This window comes from Helianthus annuus, chromosome 3 (assembly GCF_002127325.2).
Source record: "Helianthus annuus cultivar XRQ/B chromosome 3, HanXRQr2.0-SUNRISE, whole genome shotgun sequence".
Classification (NCBI taxonomy): domain Eukaryota; kingdom Viridiplantae; phylum Streptophyta; class Magnoliopsida; order Asterales; family Asteraceae; genus Helianthus; species Helianthus annuus.
Window position 1 is genome coordinate 125724324 of NC_035435.2, and position 17408 is coordinate 125741731.

Below are 17408 nucleotides of genomic sequence, written 5' to 3' on the forward strand. Positions count from 1 at the left end.
AAATTATATTTAACCAACCCGTATAATAAATGAGTTTTTAAAGATATATTGTTTTATTATTTAGTATATAAAATATATTTTTCTCAACCCCGTATAATACACAGGTTTATAACCTAATTATATCATATTACATCTCTATGTTATATCATATTACAGACTCTAACTCAATTAAAACGTTCAATTAAAAGTAGGGGTATTTCGGTAGTTTACTCCCTGACTCTAACTCAATTAAAATGTTTAGTTAAAAGTCGCGGTAGTCGTGGTCGGCAGGTGGTAGTTGCAGGTGGTGGTGGATGGTTGTGGATGGTGGTGGCCGGTAGAAAGTGTGGTTGGAAAGATGGGGGATCAGAAAAAAAATTACTTATCTACATGTAAATAAACAAGTTATAAGTTTATTTAGGTGAAAAGACTTACATGCCCTTTCTTTTATCTATAAAATTATCAAAATACCCTTCCAATTAATGGAATTTTTGGATGAAGTTAGAGGCGAGGAGGAAAATGACAATAAGTTAGAAAAATTAGGGAGAGAAATAGCTATTTTTAAACTATTGGGGCAAAACCGTTAAAATGACCAAATCACAGGGAGCAAAATAGAAGTTAACTCTTTAAGTAAATTATCATTTTACTAAGCTAGATTAAACACTAGTGATTAGTAAATCTATTATTAATTTTAATTTAATGATTTAGGATATTACAAGAGTATTAAAGCGTTTCGGTAGTAATATCATATTCTTCAATGGCTTACGAGACCCTTGGAGTGGTGGCGGGTATCCATCATTCCTTCTTTAATAATTTTATTCGCGTTCGTGCGTGTGATAATTAATCGTATCTTTTGTTTGTTTTTATTAACGTAAACAGGGTGCTAAAGAGTATATCGAAAAGCATTATTGCTATAGTTGAGAAAGAAGGTATTGGAAATATTTTTTTCTAACAATCATATCTATATATAAATCGGTCTACTTGTGTTGTGGTAGGGGCACATCATGTCGACCTAAGATTTTCAACAAATGAAGATCCGGAATGGCTTCGAGATGTAAGAAATAGAGAGATTAGTATCATGAAAGGTTGGATCTCTGAATACTGCCAAAATATAGCGGATTCTAATGCACACTAGTAACCATCAACAACACATGAATTTATTTTCTTTGCCATGTGAGTTTTTTTATACGATGTCATGACATGAGATTAGCTTCATATACGGTTTAATGTTTTTAATAAATACTAATACCACACCAAGTATGTGAGAATGAGCATATTTATAGTTGTGTTATAGTTTTTTTGAGCCATAGACTCACTTATCTTTCAACTTGTGGGATTGACACTTAAATCGTACCTTATAAATGCTTACATGCTTCTAGGCTTAAGGCTTATGTTGTGTTATAAAATGACTATTATCAGTCTATATGTAATATTACGACAAATTAGTGGATTAACTCGCTTACTTGGGTATGTTCATAGTTCATACCCTAGTATGTGAGAAAACTCACAAATAAGAATGAACTTGAACATGCCCCAAGTTTTTAGACTTGTACAAACACGATCTGTTAATCTGAAATTTATTTTATTAATCTTTAATTAATATACAATAAAAAACTACAAATGTAAATAAATATAAGTATGTTTAAACTATAAAATCTAATTTTAATTTACTTATATCTTTTTAAAATTTTGATATAAATTACACAGTTAGTTTAAGTAATAATATAAAAAAACAATTCTTTCCTTTTTTTTTTTGCTAAAAGAAACGAGTTAAACTAGTCAGCTCGTCAACCCGTCAGACCGACTCAAACACGACTCATTTAGCTAAACATATGAGTTTTATACTTGCACCCGAAAATGACTAGTACATTTATGGGATACATCAAAATCTATGAATTTTATAATACGTTTGTATTATGTTTTTATGTAGGGTTGTAAACGAACCAAATGTTTGGCGAATAGTTCGTGAACCGTTCGGCGGGAAGTTCGTTTGTGTTTGTTTGTTTATTAAACAAACAAACACAAACAAGAAATTCCGTTTGTTTAGTTAAATAAACGAACATGAACAGAGACCGCATTCGTTCATTTATATTCGTGAACGTTCGGTAACGTGTTCGTTTATGTTTGATAGTTCATTAGTGTTTTTAGTTTTTATATTTTATTTAAATACTTAAAAATTCCGACAACGTTATGAATACATCATTAAGAATGACTCTCCACATCCTTAACTCCTCTTTTGTATTTACTCTTATGTTAACGTACAAGCCTATAAATAGAGGATTTGTATTTCATATTTACATATCAATAAGAAATTCATCTTCCATTCTCTCATTCTTCTCTATACATTGCTAGTAAGTCGTTGTTTCACAACACGTTATCAGCACGAAAGTGCTCTATGTGTTTTGCCACCCTTGGTCACTTTTCCTCGTCTTTGATGTGCATTATTTTCCAGCCTAAATCAATCTCGCACGTTGAGAAAACAGCTAAATAATTATCCGAAAAGATGGGTTTGCTATGCGATGGAAAGTTGGAAACGATAGATGCATAGCCACTACTGACAAAGTAGGATCTGAAATCTCTACTAATAAAGGTATGATGATTCGTAAGCTTATTTCATACTACATTTGATGATGATGATACATCAATCTTACTAGTGGCACTTATTAATATTAATATAAACTAGCAGGGTGCCCGCGTGATGCGGCGGGGGCGACACTTTGGATTGAGGCACTCGTTTCTGGTAGTTTTTTTATTCGTATAATATTTATGATAACATTATTGTGGTGGATATATGTCATTAGTGTTACACATATGTAAAGTTTTGTTTTTTTTTATAAAAATTAATAATCAAAAGACAAAAAAAATATTGTTTTTTTATAAAAATTAATAATCTAAAGACAAAAAATAAAAGATAAGTTGTTATAATTGTAAAGTATGTTTATTTTATTGGTTAAATTATAAACTATAATTTTATTCTTTAAAGTTCATAACTTTTTTTTAAATATCCACATGTACTCATCCAATAAACTTTAAGTTTAAAATTTTCGTTTTTATAAAAATAAAAAATAGTATTTGACTCGTAAGTACGTTTTAGAGTTTTAACTTAAATTGTCAAATTTCAGTTTTTTACAGATATAAAAAATTTATATTTTTATAAAATTTCAAGACCTGTTTTTATAAAAAAAAATAGGATGTTAAGAGTTTATATCTTTATTAAGTTTATATCATACTAAGTTCAGATTTTTAGTTCCTAACTAATCTTATTATCTATATGAGTCTACTTTTAACTCATAATCCCTAAAAATATGCAACACAATCTACTATGTATCTAGTGAAGTTGTTAAAGAATTCTTTTGAAACTAACTAATATTATCTATAACAATATAGCTGAACTTATAATTACTAAAAATTTGCAACACAATTTAGTATTTATCTAGTAAAGATTGTAAATATCAGGAGTATTTTATTTATATTACTTCTTACAAAAAAATGTTTATAAAAGAATTATTTTTTTATAAAAATAAAATGTTTTTTATTTATAAATAAAGTAAAAAATTGTTTTACACATGTAAAGTTTTGTTTTTTTATAAAAAATGATAATCAAATGAAAAAAAATAAAAGATAAGTTGTTATAGTTGTAAAGTAAGTTTATTTTGTTGGTTAAATGATAAAGTTTATAATTTTATTCTTTAAAGTTCATAACTTTTTTTTAAATATCCACATGGTACTCATCCAATAAACTTTAAGTTTAAAATATTTGTTTTTATAAAAAAAAATAGTAGTTGACTCGTAAGTATGTTTTACACCTTTAACTTTAATTGTTAAATTTCATTTATATATATATATATATATATATATATATGAATTAATATTTTTATAAAACTAGGATTGAGACCCGCCGCAATGCGGCGGGGATTCTTTAGTTATAACTAAGTCGATCTAGGACCCGCACGTTATGTTAAACCTGTCAAACGGGAAAGAAATAGACGATGTAAAAACGTTCACCCATAGACGCACGTTGCGTCGTGTTAACTCGCAAAATTTAGAACGAAACGTAAAAACGTTAAACCAAAGATGCAGTCGATCTAGGACCCGCACGTTATGTTAAACCTGTCAAACGGGGAAAAATAGACGATATAAAAACGTTCACCCACACATGCACGTTGCGTCATGTTAAGTCACAAAATTTAGAACGAAACGTAAAAATGTTAAACCAAAGACGCACGTTGCGATGTGTTAAGTCACAAAATTTAGAACCAAGCATAAAGCGAAAAATTTGCGGAAAATGAAAACTATAAAAGTTGTGAGGATAGATTGCAAAAGATAAAAAGTTTTGGGTTAAAAGTAAAAACAAATAGTTTTGGGTTAAAAGTAATTTATGAAATACTTTTGGGTGAAAAATAAAAAAATCTTTTTTTTGGAAAACCCCCAAAGCCAAGGTTACGACAACTATATGCATAACCATTTTTTCTTTGGAAAACCTCCAAAGCACACCCCGTGTTGCGGCAGGGCGTAAAACAGTGTCAAATAGTACTAATGTCACACAACCGTTATCGACCACCAACACTGACTCGACCTAGGATCTGCGTGTTGCGACGAACCTGTCAAACATGAAAAAAATATAGGTAAAAAAGTTGAACCAGACATGCATATTGCGCCGTGTTAACTTGCAAAATTTGATACAAAACATAAAAAAGTTGAACCACACTCGTACGTTGCGTCGTATTAACTTGAAAAATTTAGAACTATACGTAAACCGAAAATTTGCCAAAGATGAAAAGTATAAGTGACAAAAGTTGTGAACTTAAATTGCAAATAATGAAGAGTTTTGGGTTAAAGTTAAAAAAACAAATTATGTAGGGTTAAAATTGCAAAAGGTAAAAACCTTTAGGTTAAAAGTAATGAAAAGTTTTGGGTTAAAGTTAAAAAAATAAATTATGCAGGGTTAGAATTGTAAAAGGTAAAAACCTTTGGGTTTAAAGTAAAAAATCAAGTTTTTTTTTTTTTTTGAAAAAACCCCAAAGCACAAGTTCCTATGCATATTTTTGTTGCTTATTTATAGTAATAAAATTTTAAAAACAATTTTGTAAAAAATAGGATGTTAAGAATTTATATCTTTATTAACTCTATATCATAGTAAGTTCACTTTTTTGTTTAGCTTTAAAGTTTATTACTTTATTATTTTTTTAATTAAGAAATACAAATTATTATATTAATATCCAAGAATAACTACAATATTTTATAATTTCAATTTGACTATATCTAACTGCAATATCTATTTATTGCAACTTTAATTAGGGTAACTTATATAAGTTTAGTTGACTTGTAAATTTAGGATACTAACTTTATTTTGAACTTTAATAATATGGTCAATAACTGCATTATATTAACACCAAAAATAAAGTTCAAATATAAAATAAACTTTATTCATACGTCTAGATTAAACATAACAGCTGGAAATGAAAAAAAAACAAACATAAAAACACTTGATAGATTTCATATTAGACTGCATGAAATTTGTTCCGCTTCTGAATTGACACTCGAGGTATTTTTAATCGGGTTTTCTGGTTTGTGCTTGAGTCGGCAGTATCTTCTAATTCCTCTTCTTTGTCATTGTCCTCAGAATCGTCTATGTTAATAACCTCACTCAATTTCCATTCAGAGAGTCTCTTGGATCTCTTCCTTTGAGTCTCAAACTTCTGATCCTTAAAAAGGACAAAAATTGAATACATAAGTTAAAAAAAGATTAAATAAACCTTAAAATTACCTCTACACTAAATTCATGTTGAAGATTAGACATGTATGGACTAAACATTCCACCATAAGAAATAATATCAACACTTTTATCACCATCATCCTGTAATAAAACACACATATAATAACATAACGAACATGTTAATATGAAAGATATACGCAAAAATAATACTTAAAAACCAGCAAAATCAATACCTTACAAGCTTGTTCGACAAATAAGTTGTTTAAATTGGCATGTTTATCATGCAACTGAATCTGAAAAAACAAATAAGTTAACATTCACATAAAAGTAAATAAAAGAAAATAATTATTCACTGTTGCGATATAACAGAACTGACCTTAGAATTTTCAATCTCGCATGCTTGGTTTTTCGCAACAATTGAATTCAGAACTGGATCAATTTTTTAACTTTGTTTAGCAATAGATATAGGGGTGTCCTGCTATGTATTTATAGTAGAAACTATAGAAGTGCATTAGGGTTTAATTTTAGATTTGCCACCCCTTTATTTAGGAAGTTTGTTGTAGTTAGGTTTAAGTTTTTATAAGATATATCTAAGTACAGATATTAGGCGGTTTTAATAAAATAAAATGTGACACATAATATCTTCATTTTATGTTACGGTATTTTTAATTCTTTTTGTTTTTGTTTGCATAGATGGAGCACATCTTTGTAGATTAGGCGCATTAGATCACAAGTATTAATTACTTGTACATTAAAGCATTATCGACTTGTACCTTTTAATTCGTGCGTCGATATTGAACAAGACAACTACCAAAACGTCGACAAAAATATGTAGGTCGTCATGCTATCTTTGGATTTTTTTTTAAACAATATAGTTTATAAGATATGTCAAGAATACGTAAAAAATTATAAGTTTGTTGTGGATGGGTGAATTGTAACTAATTATCTATAATTTTGCTAAAACCTTAGGGATTTAAGTGTAATAAGTTTAGGGGCTAAAAAATAAATAGTGTTTAAAAGACTAATGTGACACCTGTGTCACCGCGACCATCAAGCAAATACCAAGCCGATGAAATATTGTATTTCATACTTGGGATCTTGTATAAATATGTATATGTTTTGCACATATCAATTATTGTTCAAATTCAAACTCTACATTGCTTTCTAGAGCATTATACGCAAACTGGTGCGTAAACATACTCAGTTTAATGCGACAAATACTCCGGAACATCAACATATACTCAACATACCTTAAATAACCTTTACATAACTTAGAAATAAGCTTTGAGAGGTTTGGTATGCTAAAACAAACTTTTGGATCATTCAGGGGCCAAAAATGTCAAAAAGTGCACAAGTTTGCACTTTCGCGCATAACTGACGTTCTGAATACATCCGGACATCCAAAAATTTATGTAAGCATCCTTATATTATGCCTAAGTGTTTGGCATAAGAAAAATCCATTCGTCGCGTCATTTGGATCGTCTTTCGCGCTTATGCGCACTCCGTCGTAATTTACCGAACATCGCGACCGTACGGCTAAACGAACCGACATCCGACATATTTTTGAGCACATTTTAGGTCCCCTATACTTTAACTTCATTTTAGAGCTTTGAAATGGGGTTAACGGGGCTTAAACGTGCCAAAAACGCATCAAATACCAAGTTTTGGCGCTGCAGGGACTAAAGTTGTAATTCTGCCAAACTAGGTCCTTACGGACCGTAAGGCAAAACCCATACGGTCCGTAAAGGGTCCCCAGATCAGCAGAATCAACATTTAATGCTGATTGGCTCTTCAGATTGCGAAAGGTTCGAATGCCTTTTCACCCAATGAAAGGCCAAGGGCCAAATTCAGTGTATTTAACCCCTGGACACGTGTACGCACGAGATCAAGGCACGACATTCGATAAAACGATCCTAACGGTTCCACTTTTCCTATAAATACCCCCCCCCCCGCTTTTGTGTAAAAACCCACAAAATCAGATCTAAATGCTCTAAGTTGATGCATGTGCTTCATACCTGAGCTATTTGATCTTGATTAGCACTCGGGGACCCTCCGTAAGTCTTCTTTCGCTCTTTTATTCGCTTTTCGAGTCCGAAAGTCGACGTTTAGATGACTTTCTGCATTGACCAGCTTATGGTCGATGCGAAGTTCATGGAACTTCATAACGTGAGCGTGATCACGATGGTTATGGTCCATAGTGACCATACCTACTGATCACCACGTTATCTAGGCTCAGTGACGAGTCGTAGTTTCGGCCAAAATGTGCATTCTTGCATGTTTTGTAACCAAACTACTCGTGGGCATCAAAGCCGTTTGTTTTGATGCCAAACCTGTTTTCTAAACTAAGTTAAGCATGTTCTAACATGCTTAGCTCGTCACGTTTAGTATAGTGCTTATATAGGGTCGTAAGGTAAGCGATCTAAACCATCGCTTATACTTTCGAACCCGACCCATTTGGTCGATCTTTAGGATCCGACCAAACATATTAGGTGACCATAGCTATAACCTTCCGAGGTTATACCTTGTGGTCGCAATGTTAGGCGTTCCGAACGCGTTCTACGCGAACGGCGCGTTAGGGTAGCATAAGCTACCTAAACGGGTCGTGATGGACCGTAAGCACTTAGGTTAAGTTTCATTTTAGGATGTAGGCTTTGTTAAACCATACTACACGAGTCTCCCTACTCGTTTGGTTTACGAACCCGCGTACTATCCGATCCTTCCGATTTGGTCCGGTATATTAACATCGCTACCTATTAGGTGCCGTTTGATATCCCGTGATCTTTAGCATTATCTGGTTATTATACAAGAACTCCAAAGCAATCTCAGGTGAGTACATTGAACCCCTCTTTTACTGTTTTCCAAACTGTTTTGGGGTGAAACACATGTGCCTACTTGCTACTTTCATGCTTTCCGGTTTTCACATCATATACTGCTATGTTCGATAGTACATATATAGTACATGATTTCATTGTGTTTATGCTATGTATGCCCATTGTGTGCGTACTTAGTACATTGCTTTACATCACATTTCATGCTACGTACGCCCATTGTGTGCATACGTAGTACATTGTTTCACATTGCATATCTGTTGCATATGCTCATCCAGCATATGAACACATTATTCTACATTTTGAACCGTTGTACTCTACAATACATTTCATGCTACGTACGCCCATTGTGTGCATATGTAGTACATTGTTTCACATTGCATATCTGTTGCATATGCTCATCCAGCATATGAACACAGTATACTACATTTTGAACCGTTGTACTCTACAATACATTTCATGCTACGTACACCCATTGTGTGCATACGTAGTACATTGTTTCACATTGCATTTCTGTTGCATATGCTCATCCAGCATATGAACACATCACACTACATTTTGAACCGTTGTAACTATTTGACTATGTGAACCGTCTTACCCCCTTGATTTCATGAACCGTCTGTAACCATTGAACCGTGTAAACCAGTTGTATCCGTTGACATGGATTACATTTGACAATAGACATTTGACTATACATGAACATTTCTACCGTTGTTAAACATTTCATCTTGATGGTTTGGTTTGAGTAAGTGATTTAAGTAACGAGGCATGTGTAATATGATACAAGCATGGTGGATACGCCGCTGGTACTTCCTATATATAAGTGTTTGTATGGTATTACATATCGTAGCGTTATTTGAATCATTTCAATTTGAGACATAGAACATTTTATACAAATAACACGCTTTTCACAAGACATTGATTTACAAACAACAAATCTTATACAAACTCTTTTTTTTTACATGGTTATTCAGTTAACCATGCATTGTTCTCTTATTTATACATATCATTTGATCTTACCGTTTTTCAAATGATTTACAAGACAAAGCAAAATACGAGGTTCATGACTAAACATTTTCTCAAACTCAAGTCATGAATTCCGTTTTCACAAAACCAATGTATCTCACAGGCATTTTTATGCTGACGTACCTATTTTCACATGTGTTTTCAGGAGATGATGCATAGGACTTATCAAGACATACTTAGGCGGACCTGTGCCTTAGTGACTTAAAACGAGACAAGAACTAGTTAATTTATGTTATGTACACTTTGATTCTTGTTTAGACAATGTAAACCTTCATGTTTGATTTATCAAATGAAACCTCATTTGCCATGGATTTGAAACAATTGATTCTGTTACAACACTCCCCGACGTTTCCGCCACGTTTTGTATGTTCTACGTGGTCGGGGTGTGACAGAAAAGATGGTATCAGAGCCAATGGTTATAGGGAATTAGGTTATTAGTAATGCTTTGACCTAGTCTATAACCTTCCTAGGAACCTAACGCGAGTTTACTTGCGTTTAGTCACAAAACAATACCGTCACCTACCCTTAGGCGACGACCACAACAAGAACATAAATTTCAAAACCGCCTTGAAAAGCTAATCATCTGTTCTAAGATGATTGATTACTAGGTTTTGAACCCTCTATTGTAAGGTTTTGAACCCTTTGTTATAAGGTTTTGAACCCTTTGTTATAAGGTTTTGAACCCCTTTGAATTTTCAAAACTCCCGTCAAAGTTTTGGGTCCTAAATAGTGTGAACACGTGCGAACTGGAAGGGTGAATGCCTGTACCCTGGGTTTTCTGTCTAAGGTTAGAGTGTTCGTACAAATCCGCATAATCGGACCAGTCACTCTTACCTGGGAACTCTTGGGGTGAGTGTCCACTTATAGGCGAGCATGTCTTCGCGATACACTATGAGGATCTATTTGCTTTGATTCAGCCCTGGTGTTGTTTGTTTGCTTCATGATTCAAACAAGTGACCATCAACCGTGATTATGGTCAGTGATTGTAACATCCTATCCTTACCCAATACCATTTTATTTGTTTCCTTTCATGTTTTCCTCTTTTAGAATGCCTCCTCGACGCGAACACCAGATAGCAACTGCCGAGCTGGCAGAAATTATTGCGCAGCAGATGGCTGCTCAATTCCCAAATCTCTTTGCTCAATGGAACCAAGCCAACAACAACAACAATGGTACGTGCAATTTCAAGAACTTTAACTCGGCTAAACCACTCAAGTTTAGTGGTTCTGAGGGAGTAACTGGGCTTCTCCAATGGTTCGAGAGCATCGAGAATACCTTTCGCCACGTGCAGTGTCCGGAAAATCGCAAGGTCGAGTTTTCTTCGAGTGTGTTTCAAAAGAGGGCTCTTACATGGTGGAACGGGGTAATGAGAGACCGTGGTGCAGATGTTGCTCTAGCACAAACATGGGCTGAACTGAGAGCACTTATGATGAGAGAGTTTTGTCCTCGTCATGAACAACGAGCGTTGGAGAAGGAGTTTGATGATTTGAAACAAGATAGCGGCGAACACAGGGCATATACTGATAGGTTTGAGGAGTTGAGTCTACTTTGCCCGACTATGGTCGTCCCACTCGACAAGGCTATCGAAAGGTACATCGACGGCCTGCCTGACTCGGTACAAGACATTGTCACTGGTAGCAACCCTACCACACTCCGTCGGGCCATTGAGCTATCTGCAACCTTGACTGAATCGCAGATCAGAAAGCATAAACTTTTTCGAAAAGGTGACAAGAAATCAGCCGGGGAATCGAACCCAATCGAGGAATCAAAGACCATGGATGAACAGGCTGAATCTCCTAAGAAGTCAAGGAAGCGAAAGGCTTCTCAGAACTTCGCCGTGGTCGCTCACAATGGTCAAGCCGTCCCCAACCAACCAGCTCAACCCCTTGCTAGAAAACCATACAATGGAACTGCACCCTTGTGCAACCAATGTAGCCTCCATCATCACGCCAATGTACAGTGCCGCAAATGCCAAACTTGTGGACTCATAGGCCATACAACAAGAATCTGCCCAGCTGCAGCTGCACCAAACCAAGCTGGCAACAATCCCGCTCAAGGTCGTTTCCTACTAGGTTCTTGTTTCAACTGTGGCGAGATGGGTCATTTCCGAAGAAATTGCCCAAAGCTTGCTAATGCAAATCCAGCACAAGGATGATCACCCGACTGACTAGAAGACAACATCGCTTAGAAATAATCATGTCTTATGTATTGTTGTCAAGATCCAAGGAACAGTTGATATCGTTGTTTATAAATAAATCTTTCATTTACATTACAATGTATTTCGATGGTTGCATGTATAAACGACATATCCCTTGCAATACCGACAATCAAGGAACCGTAATCCTTGAAGAACAAACTACCCCCAAAATTCTCCCATTCTATAATCGCTTGCGTCTTCCACGGAATTCCTAAGTACCCGTTTATTCTAAGGAAACGAAGTACAAGGCGCAGGTTACAACACAAGACGAATACCCAAGGTACCACTATAAATCCTTAATAGGGTACCTAGGAATTTCCCGTAAGTCTTTAATTGTTGTATACCTTCATTCGAATGTGGTGATTCCTTGTAATCAAAAATCGAATTTTGGGAGATCTTTCTATCTTCTCAGATAGATTCCAGTGAACCTTGAGATCCGTCGACAGGTTTCCATATCCATATTCAATCGATAACAAGTTAATAACAAATTATGATCAAATTAAACAATTATGTGACCATGTGCTTATGTGTTTCCTTATGTATTGTTGTGTGATCCAAATTATGTTATCCAAATCTTCGAAGAATCTTACATATCCGTGTACAAGAGATTCATAGTAGGATGCCCAAAGGTATTACTTAAAATCCTCAATGGACTTCTATGTTATAGTTAAGTCCCTCGGATTATAAAGTACTACTTCATAATTAGACCCCTTGAGTGGTCTAGCTAAACAGATTCATCCAAAAATCTGGTTAGGGATATCATGTGATGATATAGCTGAAAGGACTCCTTGGTGGCCTAACCAAGAGGATCCCTGTCGATCTAATTAAAAGGAACCGATGGAAGTCTAGTCACCCTCGTCACAAGTTTGATATCCTTCCCCAAAACATTACAAAACAAACTGTGCGGACTGTGCAAGGGATTACGTAATTATGGATGCATACATAATTATGGAATTTAGTGCACAGAAAACACAGCAAGTTCTGTCATGTGTCTAGAGATAACCCTATTCATTTCCAATTCTGATGAAGCATCCGTTGAGGAAAAATGAACTAGCTATTCATTTTTCGCTTCTGAAGAATATCCGTTGAGGAAATGAATATCCGTTTATCCTTCATTTCCAAATCTGAAGAATACCCGTCGAGGAAAATGACCCCGTTTGTTCATTTTCGTTCTGAAGATTTATCCGTTGAGGAAATGAATATCCGTTTATCCTTCATTTCCAAATCTGAAGAATACCCGTTGAAGATGACCCCGTTTGTTCATTTTCGTTTCTGAAGATTATCCGTTGAGGAAATGAATATCCGTTGTGTAATCCTTCATTTCCAACTCTGAGGAAGCAACCGTTGAAGATGACTCCGTTTGTTCATTTTCGTTTCTGAAGATTATCCGTTGAGGAAATGAATATCCGTTGTGTAATACTTCATTTCCAACTCTGAGGAAGCAACCGTTGAAGATGACCCCGTTTGTACATTTTCGTTTCTGAAGATTATCCGTTGAGGAAATGAATATCCGTTTTGTAATCCTTCATTTCCAATTCTGATGAAGCAACCATTGAAAATGACCCGCCTGTTCATTTTCGTTTCGGAAGAATGACCGTTAAGGAAATGACAAGATATTGCCTTACATATCATTGGTGGTTATTTGGCAAATTCACAAATAGACTCCTACGAATAAATTTCGGGACGAAATTTCCTAAAGTAGGGGAGACTGTGACACCTGTGTCACCGCGACCATCAAGCAAATACCAAGCCGATGAAATATTGTATTTCATACTTGGGATCTTGTATAAATATGTATATGTTTTGCACATATCAATTATTGTTCAAATTCAAACTCTACATTGCTTTCTAGAGCATTATACGCAAACTGGTGCGTAAACATACTCAGTTTAATGCGACAAATACTCCGGAACATCAACATATACTCAACATACCTTAAATAACCTTTACATAACTTAGAAATAAGCTTTGAGAGGTTTGGTATGCTAAAACAAACTTTTGGATCATTCAGGGGCCAAAAATGTCAAAAAGTGCACAAGTTTGCACTTTCGCGCATAACTGACGTTCTGAATACATCCGGACATCCAAAAATTTATGTAAGCATCCTTATATTATGCCTAAGTGTTTGGCATAAGAAAAATCCATTCGTCGCGTCATTTGGATCGTCTTTCGCGCTTATGCGCACTCCGTCGTAATTTACCGAACATCGCGACCGTACGGCTAAACGAACCGACATCCGACATATTTTTGAGCACATTTTAGGTCCCCTATACTTTAACTTCATTTTAGAGCTTTGAAATGGGGTTAACGGGGCTTAAACGTGCCAAAAACGCATCAAATACCAAGTTTTGGCGCTGCAGGGACTAAAGTTGTAATTCTGCCAAACTAGGTCCTTACGGACCGTAAGGCAAAACCCATACGGTCCGTAAAGGGTCCCCAGATCAGCAGAATCAACATTTAATGCTGATTGGCTCTTCAGATTGCGAAAGGTTCGAATGCCTTTTCACCCAATGAAAGGCCAAGGGCCAAATTCAGTGTATTTAACCCCTGGACACGTGTACGCACGAGATCAAGGCACGACATTCGATAAAACGATCCTAACGGTTCCACTTTTCCTATAAATACCCCCCCCCCCCCCCCCCCGCTTTTGTGTAAAAACCCACAAAATCAGATCTAAATGCTCTAAGTTGATGCATGTGCTTCATACCTGAGCTATTTGATCTTGATTAGCACTCGGGGACCCTCCGTAAGTCTTCTTTCGCTCTTTTATTCGCTTTTCGAGTCCGAAAGTCGACGTTTAGTTGACTTTCTGCATTGACCAGCTTATGGTCGATGCGAAGTTCATGGAACTTCATAACGTGAGCGTGATCACGATGGTTATGGTCCATAGTGACCATACCTACTGATCACCACGTTATCTAGGCTCAGTGACGAGTCGTAGTTTCGGTCAAAATGTGCATTCTTGCATGTTTTGTAACCAAACTACTCGTGGGCATCAAAGCCGTTTGTTTTGATGCCAAACCTGTTTTCTAAACTAAGTTAAGCATGTTCTAACATGCTTAGCTCGTCACGTTTAGTATAGTGCTTATATAGGGTCGTAAGGTAAGCGATCTAAACCATCGCTTATACTTTCGAACCCGACCCATTTGGTCGATCTTTAGGATCCGACCAAACATATTAGGTGACCATAGCTATAACCTTCCGAGGTTATACCTTGTGGTCGCAATGTTAGGCGTTCCGAACGCGTTCTACGCGAACGGCGCGTTAGGGTAGCATAAGCTACCTAAACGGGTCGTGATGGACCGTAAGCACTTAGGTTAAGTTTCATTTTAGGATGTAGGCTTTGTTAAACCATACTACACGAGTCTCCCTACTCGTTTGGTTTACGAACCCGCGTACTATCCGATCCTTCCGATTTGGTCCGGTATATTAACATAGCTACCTATTAGGTGCCGTTTGATATCCCGTGATCTTTAGCATTATCTGGTTATTATACAAGAACTCCAAAGCAATCTCAGGTGAGTACATTGAACCCCTCTTTTACTGTTTTCCAAACTGTTTTGGGGTGAAACACATGTGCCTACTTGCTACTTTCATGCTTTCCGGTTTTCACATCATATACTGCTATGTTCGATAGTACATATATAGTACATGATTTCATTGTGTTTATGCTATGTATGCCCATTGTGTGCGTACTTAGTACATTGCTTTACATCACATTTCATGCTACGTACGCCCATTGTGTGCATACGTAGTACATTGTTTCACATTGCATATCTGTTGCATATGCTCATCCAGCATATGAACACATTATTCTACATTTTGAACCGTGGTACTCTACAATACATTTCATGCTACGTACGCCCATTGTGTGCATATGTAGTACATTGTTTCACATTGCATATCTGTTGCATATGCTCATCCAGCATATGAACACAGTATACTACATTTTGAACCGTTGTACTCTACAATACATTTCATGCTACGTACGCCCATTGTGTGCATACGTAGTACATTGTTTCACATTGCATTTCTGTTGCATATGCTCATCCAGCATATGAACACATCACACTACATTTTGAACCGTTGTAACTATTTGACTATGTGAACCGTCTTACCCCCTTGATTTCATGAACCGTCTGTAACCATTGAACCGTGTAAACCAGTTGTATCCGTTGACATGGATTACATTTGACAATAGACATTTGACTATACATGAACATTTCTACCGTTGTTAAACATTTCATCTTGATGGTTTGGTTTGAGTAAGTGATTTAAGTAACGAGGCATGTGTAATATGATACAAGCATGGTGGATACGCCGCTGGTACTTCCTATATATAAGTGTTTGTATGGTATTACATATCGTAGCGTTATTTGAATCATTTCAATTTGAGACATAGAACATTTTATACAAATAACACGCTTTTCACAAGACATTGATTTACAAACAACAAATCTTATACAAACTCTTTTTTTTTACATGGTTATTCAGTTAACCATGCATTGTTCTCTTATTTATACATATCATTTGATCTTACCGTTTTTCAAATGATTTACAAGACAAAGCAAAATACGAGGTTCATGACTAAACATTTTCTCAAACTCAAGTCATGAATTCCGTTTTCACAAAACCAATGTATCTCACAGGCATTTTTATGCTGACGTACCTATTTTCACATGTGTTTTCAGGAGATGATGCATAGGACTTATCAAGACATACTTAGGCGGACCTGTGCCTTAGTGACTTAAAACGAGACAAGAACTAGTTAATTTATGTTATGTACACTTTGATTCTTGTTTAGACAATGTAAACCTTCATGTTTGATTTATCAAATGAAACCTCATTTGCCATGGATTTGAAACAATTGATTCTGTTACAACACTCCCCGACGTTTCCGCCACGTTTTGTATGTTCTACGTGGTCGGGGTGTGACAACTAAACTACCCTCATTTTAGGGGTCTTTCTATAACTAAAGAGTGGGAAAAGTTCTTATTTTTTGGGTATCTTAAAATACCCCTCTCTCATGCATTATAATATAGTATAGATATATAAACTTAAAATTGATCATTACTATAAATTCTAGGATGTAGTCTTATAACTGAACTCTATCTATATTTTTTTTCAATTGATTTTAGAAGTTATTATATAAATTAGCATGTTGGTATTCATCGGGTTTTAGAAGTTACGTCATAATTATGATGTTACAATTGGCTAATTCATCTTTTCCTAATACTCGTTATTAATTGAACAACTTTAGTTTTCGTTGACGATGATATTACGTACATTAATTTTTTTTATCTTTTACAAATGATCCCTTCTATTATTCTAAATTGGATGACTTATCATTTAATTAGTTAATTTAATTATAATATATGTTGTTTAGGACTCTTACAATCTAGTGATGCTCATATGCATATTCCTTGAGCCACCATGATCATATATTTATGTTTTTTTATTAACCCTGTTAAGTTGTAAGTAAAATTGTTGAATTATTTTGATTTGAGTAAGTTAATTTGCAATCTATAGAATATTATATGTGTTTTCAGAACTCGTGAAAAACAATCAAATTCAATATCACAAAGTATGGACTCAATATTTTTGGACTAAACAGTGCAATTGTATTAGGTATATCTGCTTGTATTGGTGGTAATATATAAAT

The 17408-nt window shown here is 35.2% G+C and overlaps 1 long non-coding RNA gene across 1 annotated transcript; it reads left to right on the top strand.

Moving 5' to 3' along the window:
- Nucleotides 1–696: 696 nt before the first annotated feature.
- On the top strand, nucleotides 697–1063 carry LOC110927910. The gene is made up of 3 exons (XR_002585998.2): nucleotides 697–767; nucleotides 859–908; nucleotides 975–1063. It is a non-coding gene; the product is annotated as an uncharacterized LOC110927910 (long non-coding RNA).
- Nucleotides 1064–17408: the final 16345 nt, after the last annotated feature.